Source organism: Panthera tigris, chromosome C2 (assembly GCF_018350195.1).
Source record: "Panthera tigris isolate Pti1 chromosome C2, P.tigris_Pti1_mat1.1, whole genome shotgun sequence".
NCBI lineage: Eukaryota > Metazoa > Chordata > Mammalia > Carnivora > Felidae > Panthera > Panthera tigris.
The window spans coordinates 87849399-87866701 of NC_056668.1; the positions used below are offsets into that span (position 1 = coordinate 87849399).

General features: G+C 35.5%; 1 long non-coding RNA gene across 1 annotated transcript in view; it reads right to left on the minus strand.

Annotated features, from left to right (window-relative positions):
* LOC122230654 overlaps nucleotides 1–17303 on the minus strand; it is a 38235-nt gene that overhangs the window by 19038 nt on the left and 1894 nt on the right. The window contains exons 2-4 of the long non-coding RNA XR_006207679.1: nucleotides 14725–14895; nucleotides 9287–9422; nucleotides 3514–3694 (exon numbers count right to left, since the gene is read on the minus strand). This is a non-coding gene — a long non-coding RNA (uncharacterized LOC122230654). The remainder of the gene's footprint in view (nucleotides 1–3513; nucleotides 3695–9286; nucleotides 9423–14724; nucleotides 14896–17303) is intronic.

A 17303-nucleotide genomic window follows, 5' to 3' on the forward strand; every position in this document is an offset into this window, starting at 1 on the left:
TGGCCTCATGAAAACCAAGAAGAGAAGAAGTGAATGACTGCACCAAACGTACCCAGGAGGCACAGCGCAGTAAGGGCAGGAAAACGACCATTGGATTCTCCAGCCAGTGGTGGGTGACACTCGCTGGTGTAGTATCAGTTTCAGTGGTGGGGCCAGAAGCCCATCCGAGCAAAGAACAGAGTGCGACAAGTGAAATGGGTGTGATGATTACCAACAACCATTGTAATGTGTTTTCTTGTGAAGGTGACCAGAGAAATGGGGCCTATATTTCTAGCTTGGACAATTGGGTAGATAGTAAACTTGGATAAAAGAAGGAGTAGTAATGAGGAGAAACTATGAGTTCAGGCACAAACATGTCATAATTGAGGTGCCCAAGGGTGGAGATGGCTAGGGGCCACTTGCGCATGCAGCTTAGGATTCACGGTGGACCCAGAGATGAAGGTTTCCAGATCACAGAGAAAGAAATGTTCATTTAAGTCCCAAGTGAGCATATGAGGTCAGTCAGAGACACTTAGAAGTACAGGGTAAGGGAAATAGCATTATGTGTAAACACAGTATTAACCTAGATAGAAATTTACAATTTATGAAGTGAAAGTGTATGATCTGGCTAAAAATGAGGGGGAAAAGGTATCGATGCTATTTTAGAAGCACACTTCAGAGCTTAGACATAAAAAGTAAGTGATCAATAAATCACAAAACTGGTGCTGAGGAAGATAAAGTAGCTTCAACTATCAATACAGCTGCTGGAAGCCTTATTTTGTTAGAGGTAGAGTATCAAAAAGTTCTCGACATGCCCTGCTGATAGCTTCATGGCTCAAAGGCAAAGGAATAAAGGCAGAATGAGAGGACTTGCTATTGGCACCTAATTCTGATCAACAATGAGAACTTGTGGGAACCTGGAGAGAAAAATGATTATGTCATCTTTAAGTTCATAACAATGTAAAAGAAAAATAATACTGTGCAGTTATTAAGGGTATACCTCTAAAGCTCAACTTGCTGGGTTTAAATTCTACCTCTAACACTAGCTGGATAGATTTAAGCATGTGCTTAATCACTCTATGGCTCAGTTTCCTCTTTTGCAAATAGGAATGATCAAAATAGTTGATTTCGTGGGGTTGCTGAGACAACTGAATGAATGACTACTACTTGTAAAGTATTCAGGAAAGTGCACAATAAAAATATGCAATAAATGTATATAGTAATAGTAATGATATTAACTGATGTGTAGCTTAAATTTCAGGGAAGTTACTTTTAATTTTTTTAATGTTTATTTATTTTTGAGAGACAGAGAGAGACAGACAGAGAGAGGGAGACAGAGTGTAAGTGGGGGAGGGACAGAAAGGGATGGAGACACAGAATCCGAAGTAGGCTCCAGGCTCGGAGCTGGAGCGTCACAGAGCCCGACGCGCGGGGCTCAAACTCACAAACTGCGAGATCATGACCTGAGCCAAAGACAGATGCTTAACCAATTGAGCCACCCAAGCACCCCAAAGTTACTTTTGAAAAATCTATTGAGAAGGTGCATTCTCTAATGCACAGAGGATGGGTAATGAAGTTGTCAGGGGGTAATCCCATGTCACTGAGTGTCAGAGGATGCTCACTTCTGACACCATCCAGGTCACCCACCCCTGGAAGCAGGGTGAGTATAGTAACCTGCAGTAGTCAAGAGAAGGAAGCATCAGAAGGTTATTTAAAGTCACTTATTCGAGAGAGACCAAATGTCAAAATGAGGGAATCAAATTCAGTCAACAAGTCTCAGGTGCAAGGTTAGGGTAGAGGCATGGGATAAAGCTAAAAGATGAAGACTCTGGAGCAGAGGAGGTAACAAGAGTGGGAAGAAGCTAGGGGCGCCTGGGTGGCTCAGTCGGTTGACCGTCTGACTTCCACTCAGGTGTCGATCTCACGGTTTGTGGGTTCTGTGCTGGCAGCTCAGAGCCTGGAGCCTGCTTCAGATTCTGTGTCTCCCTGTCTCTCTGCCCCTCCCCTACTCATGCTCTCTCTATGTCTCTCAAATATAAATAAAAGTGTGTGTGTGTGTGTGTATATATATATATATATATATATATAAAGAGTGGGATGAAGCTAAAGGGCGCATGATGACTGAACACCTGGGACCTCATGTTTTCAAAGCCTGTTTTGTGTCCTCAGCCATATGGTGTGACTGACAATCATGGAGATTTTAAAATTCAATAAAATTAAATTCTTACTATGTGATCACCAAGATCCCAAGACTGTGGCACCTGGGTGGCTCAGTCAGCTATGTGTCTGACTCTTGGACTCTTGGTTTCGGCTCAGGTCGTGATCTCACAGCTTCCCGGGATTGAGCCTAATAGCACGTTCTGTGCTGGCAACATGGAGCCTGCTTGGGATTCTCTCTGTCCCTCTATCTGCCCTCCCCAACTGCGCTCTGTCTCTGTCTCTCTCAAAATAAATAAACTTCAAACAAACACACACACACACACACAAAAACACAAAGATCCCAGGAGACAGTGGAGGACTCTGCTGGGAAACAAGCAAAATGCAAAATATTCTTTTATTTCACACACATCTGTAACCACACACAAACACAGACACACACATAGACACACAAGACACACTCATACACACATCTACCTTATAAAGTTGGTGACAGCAGGAGTTAGAGCTATGGAAGATACTTATTAAGAAAGTTGAAATCCAAATGCCAAACCTGAGAGGGGATGAAATGGAAAAATAAACTAATTATAGGTGTGATGGTTACTTTTATGTGTCAATTTGACTGGCTCTGAGGCACCCAGATTAAACATTGTTTCTGGGTGTATCTATGGAGAGTAATTCTGGATGAGATTATTGTTCGAACACAATCAAATTGTGTCCTCAGACATTATTTGAACAGATTATTGTTTGAATCTCTGGATGAGATTATTGGTTGAGTCTGCAAAGTAGATTGTCCTCCCCCATGTGGGTGAGCACCATCCAATCAACTCAGGGCTTGAATGAAACAAAAGGCAAGGCAGAGAATGGAGGAATTCACTCTCTTTCTTGTCTCACTGCTTAGCTGGGACATCTCATCTGATTTCCTCCAGTTCTCCTCATATTGGAATTTTCACCAGTGAATCTTCTGGTTCTCAGGGATTTGTACTTGCACTGAATTACTACCGCTTGCTTTTCTGGGTCGCCAGTTTGCAGATGGCAGATTGGTGGACCTCTCAGCTTCCATAATTATGTGGGCCAATTCCTTATTTTTTTCTATACATACTACTGGTTCTGCTTCTTTGGAGAAGCTTGAGAAATGAAAGTGGATATAGAAAAAAGAATGAAAACTAGAGGTCTCAGACTGAATTCATCTCACTAAGTTTTGTTATTTGTGATTTACATTGGGGTATTGACCTGAATAAAAATTTTATTAATGTCTTACAATAAAAATTCTGGAGATCCCTGTCTCTCACTCTAGTTCTTTTTCTCTCTCTCACACACACAAACACACACGCACACACTTACATTTTCAGCTTTTTAAAAATCAGAGGATTTTACCACAGTGAGTCATCAGTCCATTGTGGAGATCAGTTGAAGATAGATGAGTAATTGCTGCCCTCTTTGTAGGTGGGCCCCTGGGCTCTCCAATTCTTCACCTTTTACCAGCTGGTCACTGCAGGTTTTGAGTTTGTGAACCCTGGTCAACGCTGAGTCAAGGAAAAGAGCGTAACACCCGAAGCTGTTGGCAAAGAAGGAGAAGGTATCCAAAAAGAGAGAAGCAGTTAGCAAGCGGACTGACCTGGTTTCAAGGGCCACAGATATAAAACTTCTGTAGTTGCAAAGGATACTCTTTGATGAGGTCACATTTTAGAGCAAAATAAGAATTTTTAAAGAGAAGGAAGGGACATAAAACTAAATATTAAATCGGAAGAACAGTTTAGATCTCTAAGGAGGTTGAATAAGCAAAGTGAGTTCAACTTTGGAAAAACTTTCTGAAGACAAAATGGTGGACTGTTTTCCTTTTTGCTAAGTTCTGTGCAAGAAGGAGATGAAGGAAGGCAATCTGCTGGTAACAGATGGCACACACAACGCTAACAGACGACAAAAAGCAAACAAGACTAATCAACCAACTCCTATTTAGTTTTCATCTTCTTCAACCAGGAAATGATCTCCAAAGTGGCAAGAGGAGAGCAAACGTAGTTAGGAGGAAATTGAAAACCAAGATAGGCAAGGAGGTAGTGTGAAAATATAGAGCCATTTTAATCCTCCAGTCTCAGAAAACTTACATCTCAGGGAGTGAAAGAGCTAGAGATTTGATTATAAAACCACCACAGTGTTCAAGAACACCTAAAAATGGAAGAAATTGTAAGTGGAAGAAAAGCAATTTTTTTCTTTCAATTATTGACATCTTGCTTTCTCTTTATTAAAATAATAAATGTTGGAAATAGGAAATTGATAAGATACATAAAGGTCATAGAAAGCAGAAACAACCTACAATTTTACTTGTAATTATACCTTTTAGGCATATTTTCTTTATGAACCTCAGCATTAAATCACAAATACTTTTCAATGCAACAATGCTTCAAAAACATCTCTTAATAACTATATTATATCACATCATATATAAATCATGATATCATATATATGTGATATTGTATAGTTATTAAATTATATTAGCATTTATAATATGTAGTTACTGAATTATATGTAATATATTTAGTGTTTTTCTTCTTCAGTGGTACTTGTTTCCAATTTTAGACTTGTGAAGTGTGATGAACATCATTACATATAAATATGTTACTTTTTTTAGATTTTTGCTTTAGCATTCATTCTTTTATTATAATTGGGAGTAAAATGACTATATAAAATGTCTCTGTGTGTATTATTTAACTGCTTTCCAGAGTTTGATTCAATGTACATATATGAGAATACCTTTCCATGGAATCCTCAAAATATTGAGTATCACGATTACATAAGATTTTGCAAACTAAGAGTAAAAACAATATCTTGTTATTTTGGTTTGCATTCCTTTGAATCTCAGTGAGGAAGAAGAGTTTTGATATTTTTATTAGCCATTTATATTTCCCCTACCATTAATTATTATCTCTTTGTATTAATCACCATTTTTTGATGTCTGTATATGATACTAGAAATTTTTATTCTTATTTAGGGTAAAAAAGGTTATTAATGTAAAAAGCATCTAATCTTCATTAACTTTTTTATTTGGATATTTTGTCTGATGTCAATAGCTGAATCTCTTGTTTTTATTCCTGATATTCTGGTATATCCTTGGTTTGTCTTCTTACAGACATCTGTTGTAAGTAACACAGAGAACCTTTTTTTAACCTTTATAACTGTTATGAAATGATATTCTATCTCTTAACTTGTTTTATACCACCTATTTTTGTTTGCTGCCATATACGTCAGTTGGTTTTTATTTTTATTTTTGCAGAAGTCTACTTTTTGTTTTATTTCATAGTAGTTTTGCGAAGTTATTTTTTTGTTCTTAGTTTTACCAGTGATAACACCTCTAAAATATTTTTAAACTTGTATTTCTCTATTTCTCAAGGACACATAGAAATTACGACCTACCCACTCTTACTTTTGTTGATTTTTATTTTTCTGAATGGGAGTTGTGAAACTGACTTATTAGTACATACTGTTCTACTATATAAAACACCACGTTCAATAGTTTTGTATTTTGCATTCAGTTGAATAGTCATACTACCACAGCTGTTTATGCTTCATCCACTTATGTTTCTTACTATCTAACAACCAGTCCTTCCATATTACCACAGTACTATTCTTAGGTTAAGTGACTGAGGAATGTCTCTTTCTGAAAGATTACATACGTCTTGTGGGTTTCAGGGGGCTTTTAATACCTAAGAAAAATTTTCTGTCATGTTTACATTTGAATGACCTCTTAGATGAGTATTTGAATCTTGAGTTGCTACTGCTTAACTTCAAAAAAAATTTGATACCACACTTTTCTCTAACTTGAGTTGTCCACCTAAGTATATTATCAATTGCAAAGAAATGAAAATAAGGAATATATTTTCAGAGTTCTTGAATACAGCTATTCTTTTGTTTTGAAACTAGATTGGCTAGAGTACTATACATCAAGTTCTTAAATTACATTTTTCGTCTAAAAATTCTACAGGCATTGTCATTTACAATTTAGTACCACAAAATAAAAGTCTGAGACTAGCACAATTTTTGTCCCTTTTTATGTAATTTTTTTTATTTCCCTGACTATATACTTGTAGGATTTAACAATGTAAAAGTATGGTCTCTTACTATTCATTTCACCTGCAACATATGGGATCATATTTCATCTGTAGGCTCAAGTCAGTTTTCACCCATGAAAATGTTCTTCCTGAAGTCTTTGATAGTCTTTTATCCATTTTTTTCCTTCATTTATCATAATAAGCATAATTTTTAGTCTCTATTCTCTTCCTTCCATGTCTTTTTTAACTGTCTAAAATATCTGGGTCCTTTTATTCAGCACACAGGGGAGAGCTTTTGTAACTTATTATTGCCAATCCAATGTTCCCAATTTCATTCCCGCTCTTTACTTTTTCCAGTGTGGATTCTAATTTTTCTCTTCAGCTCGTTCCCTTCTATAACCTACTACTCATCCTATGTTTTTCTCTCTATATAGCCCTGTAATGGTTGTGATAATCTCCCCAGAAAATTTGTCTAAGCCAGTCAGAGTTGTTTTATTTCACATTTCAGTAATTGCCTGAGGAACATTCATATAATTCAATTCGAGTCAATGTGAAGAGAAGCTGACTGGGAGCTTCCGCATAATACTTTTCCTCCTAAGAAAGAGACTTAGGAAGATTCATCACTTTTTATCATGTGCACGTTAGCACAGATGTGACACATGGAGTGCTGCAGACGTCTTTAGACTTTGAGGTAAACCAGCCTGAAAACAAAACAAAAACAAACTGGGTCGGAGGAACACAGAGGCCCTGATGACAACTTGACCTCTGCAATGAACCTGCATGAGAATCAACTTGGCCCTCATACTCAAATCATGTGAGAAAATAATGTTTCTTATTTAAGCCATCCAACATCAGAACCGTTACTTGCAGCCAAAGACATACTAATTAGTACTAGCTTCTTATTTCTACTATTTCATGATAGTCATATCATTAGACTTTCATTAGGATATTAGACTTTTATGAGGAGAGTAAGGCAAATATTCTCAATTACTTCCCACGTATTCTTATAGAATAATATTTTAGAAGTTGTTCTTTCTCTGAATCTCCAGGCTAATTCTTCTTTGACTTTATATTGAAAAATTTTCCATAAACCCCATGTCATGCTATTCAATACTACCCTGTTTCCTCATCCTTGATACTTCTATAGTGATGCTTTATTTTACAGACTTACAGAGTGCATGTACTACTCCTATCCAGATACTTTGCCGATTGAGTACTGGTGAATTCTTGTTTTTAGACCTGGACATGCAGCAATGTGTTCCTGTATTATTATTAATAATTCGGGTGGATAGATGGAAATAGATAGGTAGGTAGGTAGGTAGGTAAGTAGATAGGTAGGTAGGTAGGTAGATAGATAATCTTTACTAAAGTTGTTGGGCATCAGGGTTTAGCTGGCTCTCAGATTTTCTGGTTAACATAATCCTTCAGTCGCAAAGTTAGGAGCAGACACGGGATGCAGCTGTTTATGCAGTGCTGGTGCAGTAAATGGACGAAATCTACACTAGAATGTGTATTCCAAGTCATTAAAAATCCCCTTCACACAACAACATATGGCCTTTTCTTATTTTTGGCTTCCTGTGCTATTGCAATTTTGGTCTCTTAATAGATCTTTATCAAAATCTCTCACATATGTATTTAGGTGAGAGTTGTAAGAGGATATAACAAACACCAGGATCTGGCCTCTGCATTGACTCTAATTCCTCTATTATAAAAGGAGAATATATAGATCAGTAAGCTTGGAAGTATTTCTCTTAGACATATTATCAAATAAAAATATTAAATAGATTCTAAGGAGTACTTCAAATAGAAGGGTGAACCCCAAAGCATGAACATGTATTGTTCTTGTTTACACCATACTGAATTAGTCTCATTTCCTTCATGGTGAAGCTGGCTTTCCTAATAGTCATAGTAGGATGTCATCTGTGTCCTCAAATGTCTTCCTTGGAGCCCTGAGGTGTGTGGGCAGCCATGGCTGAGGAAGAGCGTGACAGGAATGGGGGTTGATGAGTATAAATGTCCCATTTTTCATGCATATTTCAACTACAGCAGCTACACATTTTTATGTTCTATAAATTATTTTTCCACATAAGATTGTAATTTTAAAAAAGAATTATGTTTCTTTCAAAAAAAAACAAACAAACAAAACCTAGCAATCAGAAAACCTTCCTATTGATGAAGCATTTTTCCTGCAGGAGAAATTTAATAAAGTCTCTCATGACATTCCTGAGACTATGAAAATAAAGTGTGAATTGAACAAGAGTATAGTCAACCAGGTCATAGCTAGCTAAACAGCCATGACTACCATGTCAACCTGGTCCTCTCTAGGGATATGGCAATGAGATCCTGATTGTCTCAATATTTTGGTTACCAAATTGAAAGAAGATATAAGTTACATGCTATTTAAATTGGCAGATGATTAAAAATGAGTTAACTAGGTAACGTGTTGAGTGGCAATCAATATTTACAATTGTTTCAACAGACTAAAAATTAATAAGTTTAAATTAAAGATGTATTGAAGATTGACCCTTGAAACTTAAATAATAATTTACTTAATTGAAGAATAGATGAAGTATAATTTAAGTAGCTCATGTGAGTAAATCAACATGTGTTTACAAACAGCCAGCTCAACATGAACCAAAAACTGCTCTAAAAAAAGAAATACAGTTTTAAATTACATGTAGAACTCCCAACATTCTTACTGGCCTCTATCATGGCTGCTCTACATCTGGAGAGCATATTTGATTTGCCTTGGCTAAACTAAGGTTCTATCAAGGGAGGTAAAGAAAATGCTGAGATCAGCTGCATTACATGAGAAAGGGTTGGAGGGGTTAAGAATGTTGGGACTGGAGATAAGAAGACAAAGGATAGTATCAAAGTAGCTCCAAACATCTGAAGGTCTGCCACATGAAATAATACTTCTCTGTGTTTCAAAAGGATAAAACCAGTTCCAACGGGCAGAAATTACAGAGGCGAAGATTTGGTTCATTACATGGAAAAAGAATTGTAATTAGAACCATCCTGAAAGGATCGGTCAGCCTCACGAATCAGACTTAAAAGTAAATCTTCAAGCAGAGGCATTAGGTAAAATATTAAATCATAAATACCTGCAGCATTTCTTTGAGAACTTCAGCCTTTCTGATTTCCATCCACAATAGAAGAGTGACAGAGCCTTAGCTCTGTAGATTACCCCCAAGGAAGCAGGGGAGGCCTCCATGATTCATGGCTAAGGACGTGGGATGGCTGCAAGGGAGAATGAGCTCACGGTTGTTTTTATCACTTTATTTCTCCTAACTGAAAATAAAGCATTCTCGACTATATGACTTTAAAAGAAAAATAAACGCTTGATTAATGTTTCCTGAGTTTATACATTATTTAGGGCTCCACTTGCTGTTTTATTGAAAGATGATAAATCAACTCTATTAGACATTTTAAGAGTAAGACGTGTTCTCTTCATCTCTAACACGCTATTTTTCATGTCATCAGACAATTTTTGTCCTCATGTATTCATACTTTTATGTTTGTCATTATCAAATACAGACACTAAAATCATCACCATTTTCCATTATCTTATAGGATTCAAAACATGTCTCAATAAATGATTAATACTCTTTTCCCACATATTTCATAATTTGCTCATCAATCTTTGGGGGAGGTTGCTATTATATACATTTTTAAAATAAACAGATTGATGAATTCCAAGTTTGTCTTGGTCATTATAAATATTTACACTTCCAGAAAAAAAAACTTTAGGATCAATTTGTAAAGTTCAGAAAAGGTCCCATTGTAATTTTGACTGAAATGGCATTGAGTTTATATGGTAATTTGGGGAAAATAATATCTTTACAATATTGAATCTTTCTTTTAAGAAATAGCATATTTAGCTTTAATTAAGATCTTTCTGTAACATCTTTTTGTAGAGTTTTACAATTTTGTTCCTATAGGTCATAAATATTTCTTGCGCTTAGAGTTATAGTTTTGATGCTATTGTGAAAGGTATTTTTAGTGTAAATTTCTAGTGGTTTCTTTGCAGGAGTACAAACATAAAAGTCTTTGTGATCCAAGAAGGTAACATAAATGATTCTATACTCCTTTATTCTATTAGGGGAGAGATTATATTAATACATTTCCCTACTGTTGAGTCGACTTTGTATTCCTGAAATAAAAAGCATGGTTTATTATATTGTATTATTAATTTAAATTCATTCCTCATATATGTTTTTAACATTTTATTTAAAATTTTCCCTCTACAATCATAGGTAAGGTTGCTCTGAATTTTTTCTGCTTTGTTTTATTATCAACGTATGGCTACTCTTTTTCCTTCTGAACTTTTCCTATTATGATCAAGTTTTCTTTTACCTTTTTGGTTTTATTCAGGGATAGGGCAGTTCTACCTTATTTTTATAGAATTATATATTGTATCTTAAATTTATAACAATATATTTAAAATGTTTTCACTTAATCGCAAAACCAATCATATGCATAGCCTCTTACCATCTTCTATAACAGGAGCTCCAACAAGCTCTTTTTCCCCATTCTCCCACATTTTGTTAAATTCATGTAGAACTCTAACTCCCCACTGATTGTAATTTTACTGTCTACTCTCCCTAGCATATTTCAGGAGCTCTTTAACAATCATTTTAAATTTCATAGCCATATTATCAGCAATTGCCTACACTCAATTAGAAGTTTTACTGAATACGTCTCTCGCCATGGCTTCCTATGTTTAAGGTCTTTCCCCTTGAATTCATTTTTTTTTTAATTTTGCTTCAGCATTACCTTAAATAATTTTTTTCTAGCATGCACCTAAGTGGCATATTGGTTTAATTGTATAGTTATGTTTTGGTATAGTATTATATAATCAAATCCTTTTATTAACTTGTATACACTGCTCCATAATCATTTAGCAACCCAGCTTAACAACTAATAATTAACTTGTAAGGATCTTTCGCTTAGATTTTTTTTTTTTTTTTGCATTTGGGAATCCACAAGGTTTACCAAGATTTATTAAAATTGTGTCTCTTTTCTCCTCATTCACAATATTACCTTAAAATGTTTGAAGGGCTCTTTAGTCTGAAGAAAGACCTGAATTTCTTCAGTTTAACAGAAGCTTATTCTAATAAACTTTTAAAATTGCATTTTCTTCTCAAACTTCTGTTAAAGTGGTATCAGATATTTTGGATCTGTCCCTTCTTTTCTCATAATTTAATCATTTTTGTTATTGCGTTTGTACTCAATACATTAGCTTCCAGATTAATGGCTTAGCTGTCAGTCATGTCTGTTTTGCAATTCAACTTTTCCATTGACTTCTTTAAATGCTAATATGCTTTTAATTTCCCTAAAGTTTGTTTATTCTTCAATTCCCTCTTTCTTTTTCCAACAACCTACTATTGCTCTATGGATGTGGTATCTCCATAAAAAACACTCTAAGAATATCAAATAGATTTATTTGAAAAATTTATTTTTTTTCCTGCAGTAACTGTTGCTTCAGAGATTAGATCTTCTGTTTGTTCCCATTACTGCCTTCTTTTCCTTCCAGTGATTCTTGGTTATCTCTTCATTTTACTTATGAACGTCTGGAATTAATCAGTTTGATAGCTTATGTTTCCTCGGCACTTGTGAAAAACCACTCTTCTTTCAGTAAATGTGACTCAAAATTGCATGAGCCATATGGTGGGAGGGAGATGGAACATACAGACAGACGAGCTTCCTTTCATGCCCGTGATGCTTTCTTGACATGAATTCTAGAAGGCAAGAGTTACTGGTCCTGTTTATTTCTCCAGCCCTAATGCCCTGGCTGGAAACCCATTTTTGCAAACTCTGTTTGGAGATCTATATTTGCTAGCTGTAATCTGGAGGCAGAAACTAATCTAGGCATTCCGGAAAATGTGAGTGGATGACTGGAAATCTTTCAGTGATTTACTTGCCAGTTTTCCTATGCTTAACATCAGGCTTTTCTTTATTCTTAGTCTCTTAGTGTTCTTTTAGGGAAAACGACATTCAATTTGTAGTGGTCTTTCAACCACTATAGCTCTTCCCAGTGTCAATCCTGACAGATCTGTTTTTCTTTTCTAATTTTTTTCAGTTTCTGACCTATTGATGGCATCCTTCCCAGTTCTTCAGGATTACTATGTTTCCTTATGTTACTTCAATGAGATTTAGAAGAGATTAGAGTATGTGCTCAGTCCCTCACCTTGAACTTGAAGTCTCCATTAAATTTTATCTTTATTCTGAGCATTTTGCCAATGGTCCCAGCAATAATTACCTTCTATTCCCTTTAGAATCCTACCACAGTTTTTATATAATTTTATTCTTATCCTCTCATATCGCATTGTAATTATGCACTTGTTTGTTTGTTTTTTTTTTTTCCCAAATTGGCTATGAACTTTATGAGGATAGCGACAATCTTATTTGTGTTTGCATTTCTAGGGCCTAATGCAGCGTAGGCTGGTATACACAAAGTACATAATAGTTCTTTAGCAAACAGATGAAGAAAGGCATAGTCTAATAAAAGTGCTAGCATGAGATGCCAAGATATTGGTTTTGGAAGTCTTATATGACCGATTTTTGGAGCCACGATGGAGAGCAGAATTTAAACTTCATAAACCGGCCTATGTCATAATTTCTTGTGATTTTAAATATTTACGAAACACAGTGCCAGCTACAGCTACCCAGACTTTTCAGAAGGAAGGATGATTGCCTCGAGCCCTTTTCTTATTGGTGCCTTGAGGGAAGATGAATGTCCCTCCAAAGGTGTCTGCATGTTTCTAGGGAGCACGTTTTCCATGGACGTCTCTGACCTTGGCACTTCCTTTTGTAGAATTACTTTGAGAGGAGTATGGCTATCTCCGGTGTGTAATACTTTTCTTCACTGTTTCAACAAAAATATGGTGCTGGATGTTGGTCATTACTTCATAATGTATACAAGGCCAAGAACTGAAAATCGAACACTAGATTTTCCCGCTCCAGAACCCTTTCCATTTGGCCTATAACTGGGACATTTTCATTGGCTCCCTGAGCCCAGGGAGCACACGGGCTTCTGTGGGGTGGTTGTTCCCCTCCTCTAGCCCCCTCATTTTGTCCCTGTGGCCCATTCCATCACTCCCAGACTGCTTCTAATGCCAAATTCTCCCCACTCTAATACTCCTCTTTCTTTGGCTGCATCTTTTGAACTCAACCCCAGGAATACTTCTGAATATCTAAAGATGATCCAAGTGTTCACATGAAGGAGCTCTATTAGCAGCTCACTCAGCTATGACCTTCGGGTTGTATTTAAGGATCCATCTTCCTTAAAAGAAACTTTAATTTATTTTTTAATTTTTTAAATATTTCTTTTTGAGACAGAGAGAGAGAGAGAGAGAGAGAGAGAGAGAAAATGTACAAGTGAGGGAGAGGCAGAGAGAGAGAGGGAGACACAGAATCCGAAGCAGGCTCCAGGCTGGGAGCTATCAGCACAGAGCCTGAGGCGGGGCTTGAACTCAGGAGCAGTGGGATCATGACCTGAGCTGAAGTAGAATGCTCAACCAACTGAGCCACCCAGGTGCCCCAAAAGGAACTTTATAAAAATGACATGGCATATTTAATTATCTGCCTATTTCCAAAAAATTAGAATCTATATCCAGAACATAAGCCCTTAAAATCAAGCATTCATACACCAAGAGTGTTGACAATTCACATAACAGGTACATGACAAAAACAGATTAAGAAATATTAAAATACACTATACATAAGAAAAGTAGCTCTTTTACAATATTCATGTTTAATCTTTCCACAAGCTAACCCAACTGCAAATACCATTCATTCAAATAATTGCAGAGGAAAATAAAAAAATCACTGTTACATCTTCAGTTGACAATGATAACTCGTAGATGTCAATCCACAGAGAAAGAAGGAGATTGCTATTTTATAATTTAGAACATGTATTCATCGGTGATATTTTTTTACCCCCAACAAAGATCAAAATAATGTACTTAGGTTTGTGCTTACCTGCACAGTGGTACTAATCACTATAAAACAGAGCATTCATCAGTGGTATTTTCTGCTTAATTTAAAAACAAATTAATAAAGATCAATTCCTTTACGTTGTTCTGTAAAACAAAACACTACCCATGTGTGATTTGTAATATGTGTGTGTACTTTCTGCCCTTGTTTACAATGAATACTACTGCAAAAGGAGTGTTTACTCTCTGTGTAGGAACCATTTGCTATCTCTAGGGAAAATCCTAAATGCTATCCTATTTCAATGTAGCACAGAAGGAGGGAGGAAAGTGCAGCTAGCCTGTGCTTAAAGGTCTTCCATTTTTCCATCAAGCAGCAATTACTCCTTTTTTTAAATTTTTTACAAATGTTACTATATTTGTTTCTACTGGTTTTCAAGATAATATTTGTTTGTTGTTAAATTTTCAAATAGTACAGAAGGAGGTAAAATACAAAGCATATCTTCTTCTAACTTTATCTTATGTAGACGGAGTGCTCTTATAATTTACTAGTTTGAGAGAATAAATACATAGTGAACATAGGCACATAAACAAAATATACTTCTGACCTCAATGGGAAAGTGTTGTTTTATATCTTCTTAGAGAGGATCTTCTCTAAGAGCAGCATGCTCTTCTTCTTTTTTTAAGAAAGGGTTAAGTAATCTTTTATTTCCTGTGACAAGTAGCAATTACTCTTTTCCTCTTCCATCCTGATAAAGCCCTGCAGAAACTTCTAAGACCTAGTGAAAAGAATGATAACAGCAGTACCAAAACTATTATGTTTTCTATCATACTGTCTTTGAGTTCGAGATTTTCTTTGCATTGGATACACCCAATTTCAACTCATATATCCAAGAATTATGGATAATTTCAACTGTACATGCACTATAATAAAATTTCATTCTAATATATTTTGTTTCTCTATAGTACATTATCTTGGAATTTGACAATTTTTTCTTCCATTTATAAAATTTCTTGTATAGACTAAAGAAAATTTTTCTTAAGTCATTATCAATTAATTAATTGTTACTGATCAATTTTAAAGATTTATTTTATTATTCAACATTTCAAAAAAGTCCTGGGCTATTTCCCATAGTAAAGTCTATAAATAAATCTATTCCAAGCATTTCCACTCAAAAGTTTCTTCAGATGACAATTTAAATTTTAGAATTTAGAAAATAAAACATAATTTACTGTAATCTCCACCCAATTATATTTGTAGCAAATTTTTATCAGGGGAGTAGAAAATAAATAAATCTTTTTGTATTCACCTTACAACAGCATAAATGTGTATGCTTGTTATATGAACAGGAAAGTAAGTAATTAGTGGGATGGATTTTAGGGGGAAATTTATTTAGTCAATCAGCTATTATGAATAGTCAATTGAAGTGCAGAACTTTGGTTTACAATATGCACAAAATTAAATATGAAACAGGAATACAAATCCATTTTATGAGAGCAAATAGAATTTTGGTGTGACAAAGTATATCAAGTGTAACTAGCTTTTCTAATAAAGATTATGCTGTAAGATTTTAGTGAACTAGTACAAGAATAATTCAAATTTACCTTCTTAATGCAAACCATAAGAGACACTTAAATACAGAGAATAAACTGAGGGTGGATGGGGGTGAGGGGAGAGGGGAAAGTGGGTGATGGGCATTGAGGAGGGCACTTGTTGGGATGACCACTGGGTGTTGTATGGAACCCAATTTGACAATAAATTATATTTAAAAAAAGAATACAACGTCCTTGTATCGAACTCCCTTGCTAGAGGGAAAAAAATGTATCTCCTTAAAGATGTATTAAAATATAGTATGCAATCTCTTATTTAGTATCAAGGAAAAATAAAGGTTATATAAATATGGGTGTATATAAAAATCATTCTGCTAAAAGTTACATTTACTTCTTGTGTTATTTTTGACTGCCTTTGTGTGAAAAATAGCATACCTCTTCTAAGGCACCCATATATATGCAGTATAGTTATATCTTATAACTATATTATGTGTGGTGGCCCTTTTAGGATCTTGATGTCAGAAAACAGTACCAACAACAATAAATAGTGGTTCATCGATTGTGATGATAATAACCTGATTCTTTCACTTTGTTTTCTAGATATCTAGGCAAACAGCTCCAAACAAGACAATCAATGCATCTTTAAATAGAAAGATGAACAACAAATGACATTGAAAATTTCTGGAAGACTATCTAATTGTGAGGAAACAAACCAATTATGCTAACAGAATTCTGTTTTATTAAGCTGAATGTGACCAAGCTACAAACCTTTGATGAGATCTTTTTATAGATACACACCAATATTTGATTAGACTCATGTTAAATTAGGAAACAAATGAGGGCCTGCCAGAGAACAACCAGTCTGTCAGATGATAAAGTGCCCAATGTAGGAAAGAGCCCTGCCCTACATAAGTAAAAGCTCTTTTGCCCAAATTTGAAGTCGTGTTTTACCCTTTTATAATATGAAAGCATAAATAGAATTTGGGGAGGAGGATACCACTGCATATTAAAATAGCATTTTTTTTTCCTCAGAAGATCTCAGGTTATTTTTGCAATCTCTAGATGCATGCTTCGGTTCTAGGTCCTCAGGGAGTAGCAACATACCCTAATGTTACCTAAGGGAACTGTACTCATTTATCTCATTTTGATGGAAAAAACTCAAATTCTTCTACTTGCCTTCACTGACAGGCCTTTCCAAATCCCCTCTGCCTCCTGGACCAGCTCTCCTTAAAGTGATGAGTAGATCACATTCTAATAAATCATTTATCAGACATCAGAGGATGAATTTACTGATGGATAGAGGAGGGAGGGTTTTAGCCAATAGAGACTTCGTAAAGAGTGAATTCTAGGTTACGTGGAAAATTAATAAGACCTATAGGAGAGATGGTCAGAATAAGGAAGGTTACCCCACAGAATGTTTGTAATAACCAACATGGGGTGAGTTAAACACAGATTTTACTAATGAAGCAGCAAGTTCAACTGAGGGTGACCTGCTCATGTTATCCTCCTGAGATATAACATGGGGGTTCTTATCCATTATGATGCCTGTATATTTGTGATATTATAATGAGAAAAAACATATGCAAATAGAATAAACAAGCAATACAAGACAGCAAAATACTTGGTCTAGTAAACT